Source organism: Cyanistes caeruleus, unplaced genomic scaffold (assembly GCF_971803275.1).
Source record: "Cyanistes caeruleus unplaced genomic scaffold, bCyaCae1.hap1.1 HAP1_SUPER_34, whole genome shotgun sequence".
In the NCBI taxonomy this organism is placed as follows: Eukaryota; Metazoa; Chordata; class Aves; order Passeriformes; family Paridae; genus Cyanistes; species Cyanistes caeruleus.
Genome location: NW_028256296.1, coordinates 403369 through 416298, shown reverse-complemented (window position 1 = coordinate 416298; position 12930 = coordinate 403369).

The following is a 12930-nucleotide window of genomic DNA, read 5'->3' as shown; positions in this document are numbered from 1 at the left end:
TCTGTGATCATCTCTGGAAACAGGAATCTTTTGCTTTGTCACTTAAGAGCCACAAATCTTCAGCATCTCTCACTTCTCCTTTTCTCTTCCAGCATCACATAGCATTACAACAACTTCACCATTAGCACAGCTTTAGCAATGAATTCCTTTTGCTCAGAACTATGCTTTGAAATACTCCATTCCCCCCAAAATACTGTTTCAGGAATTCAAGGAGTTTCTTCAGAACATGATTGTCCCCCTCCATAGCTTGAATAAAAGAAAATTTCAGCTTCTTCGGGCATCTTCCTCTTCTCTTCCCATCTGAGGCTTAATTCCTTTCCTCGCTGCCTTGGGTGGTTGATGCTGCCTCTTTACCCGTTGATCCCTCTCTCTTCCCCTCTCTCTGGAAAAAGGATTCATCTGCAAGTCTCGTCTGGCTAGTGAAAGGCTTCAACTCTTGCCCAGGCACTGGGGATGGTCCCGGGGCCAGCGGCTGCAGCTCTTTGCCATGCAACATTTTCCCTAGCTGCTCTGGAGGAGTGTGGCCACTGTGTCAGCAAGCCACAGCTCAAGAGCTTTCCCTCCCCTTCCTCGGCAGTTGCTGCTGAAAGCCAGCAGCGGCACAAACTGCTGCCGAGCCAGGAAGCAGCCTGACCCGCCAGCCCCACTCTACAAGGCTCAGTGAGCCCTGCCAGAGCTTCAGCCCATCTGGGAAGGGGCCGCTGTCATTTCACACTCTCCAACCCCCTCCAGGAAGCGCCGAAATCCTGCCAGCCCCACTCCCTCTGCGGCAGCCTTTTCCAGCTGGGGGGGCAAGAGGCTGAAGCCTAGCCATACTAGCTCTTCCAAAGGCAGAAACCAGAGAGAAAGAAAAATTCCTGGGCTTAGGTTTCAAAGGGTGGTGTTCACAAGTTGATCTCCCTTTACAATGGGAAAACGACTGTCTGTTCTCAGAGATGACCAGGCATTGGCCAGCAGAAAGAAACCCCATCAACCTCCAGCAGCTTTAATTTCTCTAGCAGTTTTTCTTTGTTTCTTATTTATCAGCCTATCACACACACAGCAGTGACAGCCCCAGGCGTCCCCTCTCTGTAACACCAGAGCAGCTACTGCCCCAGGGTTCCACTCTCTGTGACACCACAGCCGTGACCACACCAGCGTTCCACTCTCTGTGACGCCACAGCCGTGACAGCACTGGGCTTCCCTCTCTGTGACACCACATCAGAGACAGCACCATTGTTCCTCTCTCAGTGACACCACGGCAGTGACAGCACCAGTTTTCCACTCTCTGTGACACAACAGCAGTGACAACAACTGCTTTCTAATCTCTGTGACACCATGGCTGTGACTACACCAGTGTTCCACTGTCTGTGACGCCACAGCAGTGGCAGCACTGGGCTTCCCTCTCTGTGACGCCACAGCTGTGACAGCACCAGTGATCCACACTCTGTGACACAACAGCAGTGACAACAACAGCATTCCGCTCTGTCTGACACCACAGCAGTGACACCATTGGGCTTCCCTCTCTTTGACACCACAGCAGCGACAGCACTGGGCCTCCCTCTCTGTGACACCACAGCAGTGACAGCACTGGGCTTCCCTCTCTGTGACACCACAGAATTGACAGCAACAGCGTTCCACTCTCTGTGACACCACGGCAGTCACAGCACTGGTTTCCCTCTCTGTGACACCAGAGCTGTCACAGCCCAACTGCTCCCCTCTCTGTGACACCACAACAGTGACAGCACAGTCTTCTATTCTCTGTGACACCAGAGCTCTGACAACTCCAATTTCCTCTGCAATGTGATACTACAGCTGTGACAGTTCTAGTGTTCCACTCTCTGTGACACCCGAGCAGTGAAAGCCTCAGTGTTCCACTCTCTGTCACATGACAGCCATGACAGCCCCACTGTTCACCTCTTAGTGAAGCAATCGCTCTGACAGCTCCAATTTCCTCCTCACTCTGACACCTGTCATGGTTTGAAAGTATTAATTAAAAAATCACTGGAAAACTTATCCATTTCTTGCTTGAAGATGTGGAATATGAGAAGGCCAAAAGAAGTTTAAAATTTAAAAGGAATCGAGGAAGTTTATTAACCAAACTACAAGGATACAAAACTAGAATAAAACTTCCAGATACCCTTTTTCCCCAGCAGCCACGCATTGCTGTGTTTAATTGACAACACAGAGGTAAAAAAAACCTTTGCTGTTTAAAACAGTCATAACTCTGCTATAGTCTTTTCATCAGTCCTTGTAGGGAAAAAGAAGTTCTCTTTTGTCAATCTATGGAGATTTTCACAAGAAAAAACATTTTCTCATGCCTTCCTATTGCTCTGATGCCAGCTGCTTAGAAAACTCTGCCATCAGTCCTTTCCTCCCATTTGACACCAGTCTCAGCTGTGTTTGTGGGCCATGATTCAAGGGGTGTCATTGAATCATGAAGGAGAAGTTCTTCAAAGGCAAAAGTTCTCTTCATTGGATTCTGTGATCATCTCTGGAAACAGGAATCTTTTGCTTTGTCACTTAAGAGCCACAAATCTTCAGCATCTCTCACTTCTCCTTTTCTCTTCCAGCATCACATAGCATTACAACAACTTCACCATTAGCACAGCTTTAGCAATGAATTCCTTTTGCTCAGAACTATGCTTTGAAATACTCCATTCCCCCCAAAATACTGTTTCAGGAATTCAAGGAGTTTCTTCAGAACATGATTGTCCCCCTCCATAGCTTGAATAAAAGAAAATTTCAGCTTCTTCGGGCATCTTCCTCTTCTCTTCCCATCTGAGGCTTAATTCCTTTCCTCGCTGCCTTGGGTGGTTGATGCTGCCTCTTTACCTGTTGATCCCTCTCTCTTCCCCTGTCTCTGGAAAAAGGATTCATCTGCAAGTCTCGTCTGGCTAGTGAAAGGCTTCAACTCTTGCCCAGGCACTGGGGATGGTCCCGGGGCCAGCGGCTGCAGCTCTTTGCCATGCAACATTTTCCCTAGCTGCTCTGGAGGAGTGTGGCCACTGTGTCAGCAAGCCACAGCTCAAGAGCTTTCCCTCCCCTTCCTCGGCAGTTGCTGCTGAAAGCCAGCAGCGGCAGAAACTGCTGCCGAGCCAGGAAGCAGCCTGACCCGCCAGCCCCACTCTACAAGGCTCAGTGAGCCCTGCCAGAGCTTCAGCCCATCTGGGAAGGGGCCGCTGTCATTTCACACTCTCCAACCCCCTCCAGGAAGCGCCGAAATCCTGCCAGCCCCACTCCCCCTGCGGCAGCCTTGTCCAGCTGGGGGGGCAAGAGGCTGAAGCCTAGCCATACTAGCTCTTCCAAAGGCAGAAACCAGAGAGAAAGAAAAATTCCTGGGCTTAGGTTTCAAAGGGTGGTGTTCACAAGTTGATCTCCCTTTACAATGGGAAAACGACTGTCTGTTCTCAGAGATGACCAGGCATTGGCCAGCAGAAAGAAACCCCATCAACCTCCAGCAGCTTTAATTTCTCTAGCAGTTTTTCTTTGTTTCTTATTTATCAGCCTATCACACACACAGCAGTGACAGCCCCAGGCGTCCCCTCTCTGTAACACCAGAGCAGCTACCGCCCCAGGGTTCCACTCTCTGTGACACCACAGCCGTGACCACACCAGCGTTCCACTCTCTGTGACGCCACAGCCGTGACAGCACTGGGCTTCCCTCTCTGTGACACCACATCAGAGACAGCACCATTGTTCCTCTCTCAGTGACACCACGGCAGTGACAGCACCAGTTTTCCACTCTCTGTGACACAACAGCAGTGACAACAACTGCTTTCTAATCTCTGTGACACCATGGCTGTGACTACACCAGTGTTCCACTGTCTGTGACGCCACAGCAGTGGCAGCACTGGGCTTCCCTCTCTGTGACGCCACAGCTGTGACAGCACCAGTGATCCACACTCTGTGACACAACAGCAGTGACAACAACAGCATTCCGCTCTGTCTGACACCACAGCAGTGACACCATTGGGCTTCCCTCTCTTTGACACCACAGCAGCGACAGCACTGGGCCTCCCTCTCTGTGACACCACAGCAGTGACAGCACTGGGCTTCCCTCTCTGTGACACCACAGAATTGACAGCAACAGCGTTCCACTCTCTGTGACACCACGGCAGTCACAGCACTGGTTTCCCTCTCTGTGACACCACAGCCGTCACAGCCCAACTGCTCCCCTCTCTGTGACACCACAACAGTGACAGCACAGTCTTCTATTCTCTGTGACACCAGAGCTCTGACAACTCCAATTTCCTCTGCAATGTGATACTACAGCTGTGACAGTTCTAGTGTTCCACTCTCTGTGACACCCGAGCAGTGAAAGCCTCAGTGTTCCACTCTCTGTCACATGACAGCCATGACAGCCCCACTGTTCACCTCTTAGTGAAGCAATCGCTCTGACAGCTCCAATTTCCTCCTCACTCTGACACCTGTCATGGTTTGAAAGTATTAATTAAAAAATCACTGGAAAACTTATCCATTTCTTGCTTGAAGATGTGGAATATGAGAAGGCCAAAAGAAGTTTAAAATTTAAAAGGAATCGAGGAAGTTTATTAACCAAACTACAAGGATACAAAACCAGAATAAAACTTCCAGATACCCTTTTTCCCCAGCAGCCACGCATTGCTGTGTTTAATTGACAGCACAGAGGTAAAAAAAACCATTGCTGTTTAAAACAGTCATAACTCTGCTATAGTCTTTTCATCAGTCCTTGTAGGGAAAAAGAAGTTCTCTTTTGTCAATCTATGGAGATTTTCACAAGAAAAAACATTTTCTCATGCCTTCCTATTGCTCTGATGCCAGCTGCTTAGAAAACTCTGCCATCAGTCCTTTCCTCCCATTTGACACCAGTCTCAGCTGTGTTTGTGGGCCATGATTCAAGGGGTGTCATTGAATCATGAAGGATAAGTTCTTCAAAGGCAAAAGTTCTCTTCATTGGATTCTGTGATCATCTCTGGAAACAGGAATCTTTTGCTTTGTCACTTAAGAGCCACAAATCTTCAGCATCTCTCACTTCTCCTTTTCTCTTCCAGCATCACATAGCATTACAACAACTTCACCATTAGCACAGCTTTAGCAATGAATTCCTTTTGCTCAGAACTATGCTTTGAAATACTCCATTCCCCCCAAAATACTGTTTCAGGAATTCAAGGAGTTTCTTCAGAACATGATTGTCCCCCTCCATAGCTTGAATAAAAGAAAATTTCAGCTTCTTCGGGCATCTTCCTCTTCTCTTCCCATCTGAGGCTTAATTCCTTTCCTCGCTGCCTTGGGTGGTTGATGCTGCCTCTTTACCCGTTGATCCCTCTCTCTTCCCCTCTCTCTGGAAAAAGGATTCATCTGCAAGTCTCGTCTGGCTAGTGAAAGGCTTCAACTCTTGCCCAGGCACTGGGGATGGTCCCGGGGCCAGCGGCTGCAGCTCTTTGCCATGCAACATTTTCCCTAGCTGCTCTGGAGGAGTGTGGCCACTGTGTCAGCAAGCCACAGCTCAAGAGCTTTCCCTCCCCTTCCTCGGCAGTTGCTGCTGAAAGCCAGCAGCGGCAGAAACTGCTGCCGAGCCAGGAAGCAGCCTGACCCGCCAGCCCCACTCTACAAGGCTCAGTGAGCCCTGCCAGAGCTTCAGCCCATCTGGGAAGGGGCCGCTGTCATTTCACACTCTCCAACCCCCTCCAGGAAGCGCCGAAATCCTGCCAGCCCCACTCCCTCTGCGGCAGCCTTGTCCAGCTGGGGGGGCAAGAGGCTGAAGCCTAGCCATACTAGCTCTTCCAAAGGCAGAAACCAGAGAGAAAGAAAAATTCCTGGGCTTAGGTTTCAAAGGGTGGTGTTCACAAGTTGATCTCCCTTTACAATGGGAAAACGACTGTCTGTTCTCAGAGATGACCAGGCATTGGCCAGCAGAAAGAAACCCCATCAACCTCCAGCAGCTTTAATTTCTCTAGCAGTTTTTCTTTGTTTCTTATTTATCAGCCTATCACACACACAGCAGTGACAGCCCCAGGCGTCCCCTCTCTGTAACACCAGAGCAGCTACTGCCCCAGGGTTCCACTCTCTGTGACACCACAGCCGTGACCACACCAGCGTTCCACTCTCTGTGACGCCACAGCCGTGACAGCACTGGGCTTCCCTCTCTGTGACACCACATCAGAGACAGCACCATTGTTCCTCTCTCAGTGACACCACGGCAGTGACAGCACCAGTTTTCCACTCTCTGTGACACAACAGCAGTGACAACAACTGCTTTCTAATCTCTGTGACACCATGGCTGTGACTACACCAGTGTTCCACTGTCTGTGACGCCACAGCAGTGGCAGCACTGGGCTTCCCTCTCTGTGACGCCACAGCTGTGACAGCACCAGTGATCCACACCCTGTGACACAACAGCAGTGACAACAACAGCATTCCGCTCTGTCTGACACCACAGCAGTGACACCATTGGGCTTCCCTCTCTTTGACACCACAGCAGCGACAGCACTGGGCCTCCCTCTCTGTGACACCACAGCAGTGACAGCACTGGGCTTCCCTCTCTGTGACACCACAGAATTGACAGCAACAGCGTTCCACTCTCTGTGACACCACGGCAGTCACAGCACTGGTTTCCCTCTCTGTGACACCAGAGCTGTCACAGCCCAACTGCTCCCCTCTCTGTGACACCACAACAGTGACAGCACAGTCTTCTATTCTCTGTGACACCAGAGCTCTGACAACTCCAATTTCCTCTGCAATGTGATACTACAGCTGTGACAGTTCTAGTGTTCCACTCTCTGTGACACCCGAGCAGTGAAAGCCTCAGTGTTCCACTCTCTGTCACATGACAGCCATGACAGCCCCACTGTTCACCTCTTAGTGAAGCAATCGCTCTGACAGCTCCAATTTCCTCCTCACTCTGACACCTGTCATGGTTTGAAAGTATTAATTAAAAAATCACTGGAAAACTTATCCATTTCTTGCTTGAAGATGTGGAATATGAGAAGGCCAAAAGAAGTTTAAAATTTAAAAGGAATCGAGGAAGTTTATTAACCAAACTACAAGGATACAAAACTAGAATAAAACTTCCAGATACCCTTTTTCCCCAGCAGCCACGCATTGCTGTGTTTAATTGACAACACAGAGGTAAAAAAAACCTTTGCTGTTTAAAACAGTCATAACTCTGCTATAGTCTTTTCATCAGTCCTTGTAGGGAAAAAGAAGTTCTCTTTTGTCAATCTATGGAGATTTTCACAAGAAAAAACATTTTCTCATGCCTTCCTATTGCTCTGATGCCAGCTGCTTAGAAAACTCTGCCATCAGTCCTTTCCTCCCATTTGACACCAGTCTCAGCTGTGTTTGTGGGCCATGATTCAAGGGGTGTCATTGAATCATGAAGGAGAAGTTCTTCAAAGGCAAAAGTTCTCTTCATTGGATTCTGTGATCATCTCTGGAAACAGGAATCTTTTGCTTTGTCACTTAAGAGCCACAAATCTTCAGCATCTCTCACTTCTCCTTTTCTCTTCCAGCATCACATAGCATTACAACAACTTCACCATTAGCACAGCTTTAGCAATGAATTCCTTTTGCTCAGAACTATGCTTTGAAATACTCCATTCCCCCCAAAATACTGTTTCAGGAATTCAAGGAGTTTCTTCAGAACATGATTGTCCCCCTCCATAGCTTGAATAAAAGAAAATTTCAGCTTCTTCGGGCATCTTCCTCTTCTCTTCCCATCTGAGGCTTAATTCCTTTCCTCGCTGCCTTGGGTGGTTGATGCTGCCTCTTTACCTGTTGATCCCTCTCTCTTCCCCTCTCTCTGGAAAAAGGATTCATCTGCAAGTCTCGTCTGGCTAGTGAAAGGCTTCAACTCTTGCCCAGGCACTGGGGATGGTCCCGGGGCCAGCGGCTGCAGCTCTTTGCCATGCAACATTTTCCCTAGCTGCTCTGGAGGAGTGTGGCCACTGTGTCAGCAAGCCACAGCTCAAGAGCTTTCCCTCCCCTTCCTCGGCAGTTGCTGCTGAAAGCCAGCAGCGGCAGAAACTGCTGCCGAGCCAGGAAGCAGCCTGACCCGCCAGCCCCACTCTACAAGGCTCAGTGAGCCCTGCCAGAGCTTCAGCCCATCTGGGAAGGGGCCGCTGTCATTTCACACTCTCCAACCCCCTCCAGGAAGCGCCGAAATCCTGCCAGCCCCACTCCCCCTGCGGCAGCCTTGTCCAGCTGGGGGGGCAAGAGGCTGAAGCCTAGCCATACTAGCTCTTCCAAAGGCAGAAACCAGAGAGAAAGAAAAATTCCTGGGCTTAGGTTTCAAAGGGTGGTGTTCACAAGTTGATCTCCCTTTACAATGGGAAAACGACTGTCTGTTCTCAGAGATGACCAGGCATTGGCCAGCAGAAAGAAACCCCATCAACCTCCAGCAGCTTTAATTTCTCTAGCAGTTTTTCTTTGTTTCTTATTTATCAGCCTATCACACACACAGCAGTGACAGCCCCAGGCGTCCCCTCTCTGTAACACCAGAGCAGCTACCGCCCCAGGGTTCCACTCTCTGTGACACCACAGCAGTGACCACACCAGCGTTCCACTCTCTGTGACGCCACAGCCGTGACAGCACTGGGCTTCCCTCTCTGTGACACCACATCAGAGACAGCACCATTGTTCCTCTCTCAGTGACACCACGGCAGTGACAGCACCAGTTTTCCACTCTCTGTGACACAACAGCAGTGACAACAACTGCTTTCTAATCTCTGTGACACCATGGCTGTGACTACACCAGTGTTCCACTGTCTGTGACGCCACAGCAGTGGCAGCACTGGGCTTCCCTCTCTGTGACGCCACAGCTGTGACAGCACCAGTGATCCACACTCTGTGACACAACAGCAGTGACAACAACAGCATTCCGCTCTGTCTGACACCACAGCAGTGACACCATTGGGCTTCCCTCTCTTTGACACCACAGCAGCGACAGCACTGGGCCTCCCTCTCTGTGACACCACAGCAGTGACAGCACTGGGCTTCCCTCTCTGTGACACCACAGAATTGACAGCAACAGCGTTCCACTCTCTGTGACACCACGGCAGTCACAGCACTGGTTTCCCTCTCTGTGACACCAGAGCTGTCACAGCCCAACTGCTCCCCTCTCTGTGACACCACAACAGTGACAGCACAGTCTTCTATTCTCTGTGACACCAGAGCTCTGACAACTCCAATTTCCTCTGCAATGTGATACTACAGCTGTGACAGTTCTAGTGTTCCACTCTCTGTGACACCCGAGCAGTGAAAGCCTCAGTGTTCCACTCTCTGTCACATGACAGCCATGACAGCCCCACTGTTCACCTCTTAGTGAAGCAATCGCTCTGACAGCTCCAATTTCCTCCTCACTCTGACACCTGTCATGGTTTGAAAGTATTAATTAAAAAATCACTGGAAAACTTATCCATTTCTTGCTTGAAGATGTGGAATATGAGAAGGCCAAAAGAAGTTTAAAATTTAAAAGGAATCGAGGAAGTTTATTAACCAAACTACAAGGATACAAAACCAGAATAAAACTTCCAGATACCCTTTTTCCCCAGCAGCCACGCATTGCTGTGTTTAATTGACAGCACAGAGGTAAAAAAAACCATTGCTGTTTAAAACAGTCATAACTCTGCTATAGTCTTTTCATCAGTCCTTGTAGGGAAAAAGAAGTTCTCTTTTGTCAATCTATGGAGATTTTCACAAGAAAAAACATTTTCTCATGCCTTCCTATTGCTCTGATGCCAGCTGCTTAGAAAACTCTGCCATCAGTCCTTTCCTCCCATTTGACACCAGTCTCAGCTGTGTTTGTGGGCCATGATTCAAGGGGTGTCATTGAATCATGAAGGATAAGTTCTTCAAAGGCAAAAGTTCTCTTCATTGGATTCTGTGATCATCTCTGGAAACAGGAATCTTTTGCTTTGTCACTTAAGAGCCACAAATCTTCAGCATCTCTCACTTCTCCTTTTCTCTTCCAGCATCACATAGCATTACAACAACTTCACCATTAGCACAGCTTTAGCAATGAATTCCTTTTGCTCAGAACTATGCTTTGAAATACTCCATTCCCCCCAAAATACTGTTTCAGGAATTCAAGGAGTTTCTTCAGAACATGATTGTCCCCCTCCATAGCTTGAATAAAAGAAAATTTCAGCTTCTTCGGGCATCTTCCTCTTCTCTTCCCATCTGAGGCTTAATTCCTTTCCTCGCTGCCTTGGGTGGTTGATGCTGCCTCTTTACCCGTTGATCCCTCTCTCTTCCCCTCTCTCTGGAAAAAGGATTCATCTGCAAGTCTCGTCTGGCTAGTGAAAGGCTTCAACTCTTGCCCAGGCACTGGGGATGGTCCCGGGGCCAGCGGCTGCAGCTCTTTGCCATGCAACATTTTCCCTAGCTGCTCTGGAGGAGTGTGGCCACTGTGTCAGCAAGCCACAGCTCAAGAGCTTTCCCTCCCCTTCCTCGGCAGTTGCTGCTGAAAGCCAGCAGCGGCAGAAACTGCTGCCGAGCCAGGAAGCAGCCTGACCCGCCAGCCCCACTCTACAAGGCTCAGTGAGCCCTGCCAGAGCTTCAGCCCATCTGGGAAGGGGCCGCTGTCATTTCACACTCTCCAACCCCCTCCAGGAAGCGCCGAAATCCTGCCAGCCCCACTCCCTCTGCGGCAGCCTTTTCCAGCTGGGGGGGCAAGAGGCTGAAGCCTAGCCATACTAGCTCTTCCAAAGGCAGAAACCAGAGAGAAAGAAAAATTCCTGGGCTTAGGTTTCAAAGGGTGGTGTTCACAAGTTGATCTCCCTTTACAATGGGAAAACGACTGTCTGTTCTCAGAGATGACCAGGCATTGGCCAGCAGAAAGAAACCCCATCAACCTCCAGCAGCTTTAATTTCTCTAGCAGTTTTTCTTTGTTTCTTATTTATCAGCCTATCACACACACAGCAGTGACAGCCCCAGGCGTCCCCTCTCTGTAACACCAGAGCAGCTACTGCCCCAGGGTTCCACTCTCTGTGACACCACAGCCGTGACCACACCAGCGTTCCACTCTCTGTGACGCCACAGCCGTGACAGCACTGGGCTTCCCTCTCTGTGACACCACATCAGAGACAGCACCATTGTTCCTCTCTCAGTGACACCACGGCAGTGACAGCACCAGTTTTCCACTCTCTGTGACACAACAGCAGTGACAACAACTGCTTTCTAATCTCTGTGACACCATGGCTGTGACTACACCAGTGTTCCACTGTCTGTGACGCCACAGCAGTGGCAGCACTGGGCTTCCCTCTCTGTGACGCCACAGCTGTGACAGCACCAGTGATCCACACTCTGTGACACAACAGCAGTGACAACAACAGCATTCCGCTCTGTCTGACACCACAGCAGTGACACCATTGGGCTTCCCTCTCTTTGACACCACAGCAGCGACAGCACTGGGCCTCCCTCTCTGTGACACCACAGCAGTGACAGCACTGGGCTTCCCTCTCTGTGACACCACAGAATTGACAGCAACAGCGTTCCACTCTCTGTGACACCACGGCAGTCACAGCACTGGTTTCCCTCTCTGTGACACCAGAGCTGTCACAGCCCAACTGCTCCCCTCTCTGTGACACCACAACAGTGACAGCACAGTCTTCTATTCTCTGTGACACCAGAGCTCTGACAACTCCAATTTCCTCTGCAATGTGATACTACAGCTGTGACAGTTCTAGTGTTCCACTCTCTGTGACACCCGAGCAGTGAAAGCCTCAGTGTTCCACTCTCTGTCACATGACAGCCATGACAGCCCCACTGTTCACCTCTTAGTGAAGCAATCGCTCTGACAGCTCCAATTTCCTCCTCACTCTGACACCTGTCATGGTTTGAAAGTATTAATTAAAAAATCACTGGAAAACTTATCCATTTCTTGCTTGAAGATGTGGAATATGAGAAGGCCAAAAGAAGTTTAAAATTTAAAAGGAATCGAGGAAGTTTATTAACCAAACTACAAGGATACAAAACCAGAATAAAACTTCCAGATACCCTTTTTCCCCAGCAGCCACGCATTGCTGTGTTTAATTGACAGCACAGAGGTAAAAAAAACCATTGCTGTTTAAAACAGTCATAACTCTGCTATAGTCTTTTCATCAGTCCTTGTAGGGAAAAAGAAGTTCTCTTTTGTCAATCTATGGAGATTTTCACAAGAAAAAACATTTTCTCATGCCTTCCTATTGCTCTGATGCCAGCTGCTTAGAAAACTCTGCCATCAGTCCTTTCCTCCCATTTGACACCAGTCTCAGCTGTGTTTGTGGGCCATGATTCAAGGGGTGTCATTGAATCATGAAGGAGAAGTTCTTCAAAGGCAAAAGTTCTCTTCATTGGATTCTGTGATCATCTCTGGAAACAGGAATCTTTTGCTTTGTCACTTAAGAGCCACAAATCTTCAGCATCTCTCACTTCTCCTTTTCTCTTCCAGCATCACATAGCATTACAACAACTTCACCATTAGCACAGCTTTAGCAATGAATTCCTTTTGCTCAGAACTATGCTTTGAAATACTCCATTCCCCCCAAAATACTGTTTCAGGAATTCAAGGAGTTTCTTCAGAACATGATTGTCCCCCTCCATAGCTTGAATAAAAGAAAATTTCAGCTTCTTCGGGCATCTTCCTCTTCTCTTCCCATCTGAGGCTTAATTCCTTTCCTCGCTGCCTTGGGTGGTTGATGCTGCCTCTTTACCTGTTGATCCCTCTCTCTTCCCCTCTCTCTGGAAAAAGGATTCATCTGCAAGTCTCGTCTGGCTAGTGAAAGGCTTCAACTCTTGCCCAGGCACTGGGGATGGTCCCGGGGCCAGCGGCTGCAGCTCTTTGCCATGCAACATTTTCCCTAGCTGCTCTGGAGGAGTGTGGCCACTGTGTCAGCAAGCCACAGCTCAAGAGCTTTCCCTCCCCTTCCTCGGCAGTTGCTGCTGAAAGCCAGCAGCGGCACAAACTGCTGCCGAGCCAGGAAGCAGCC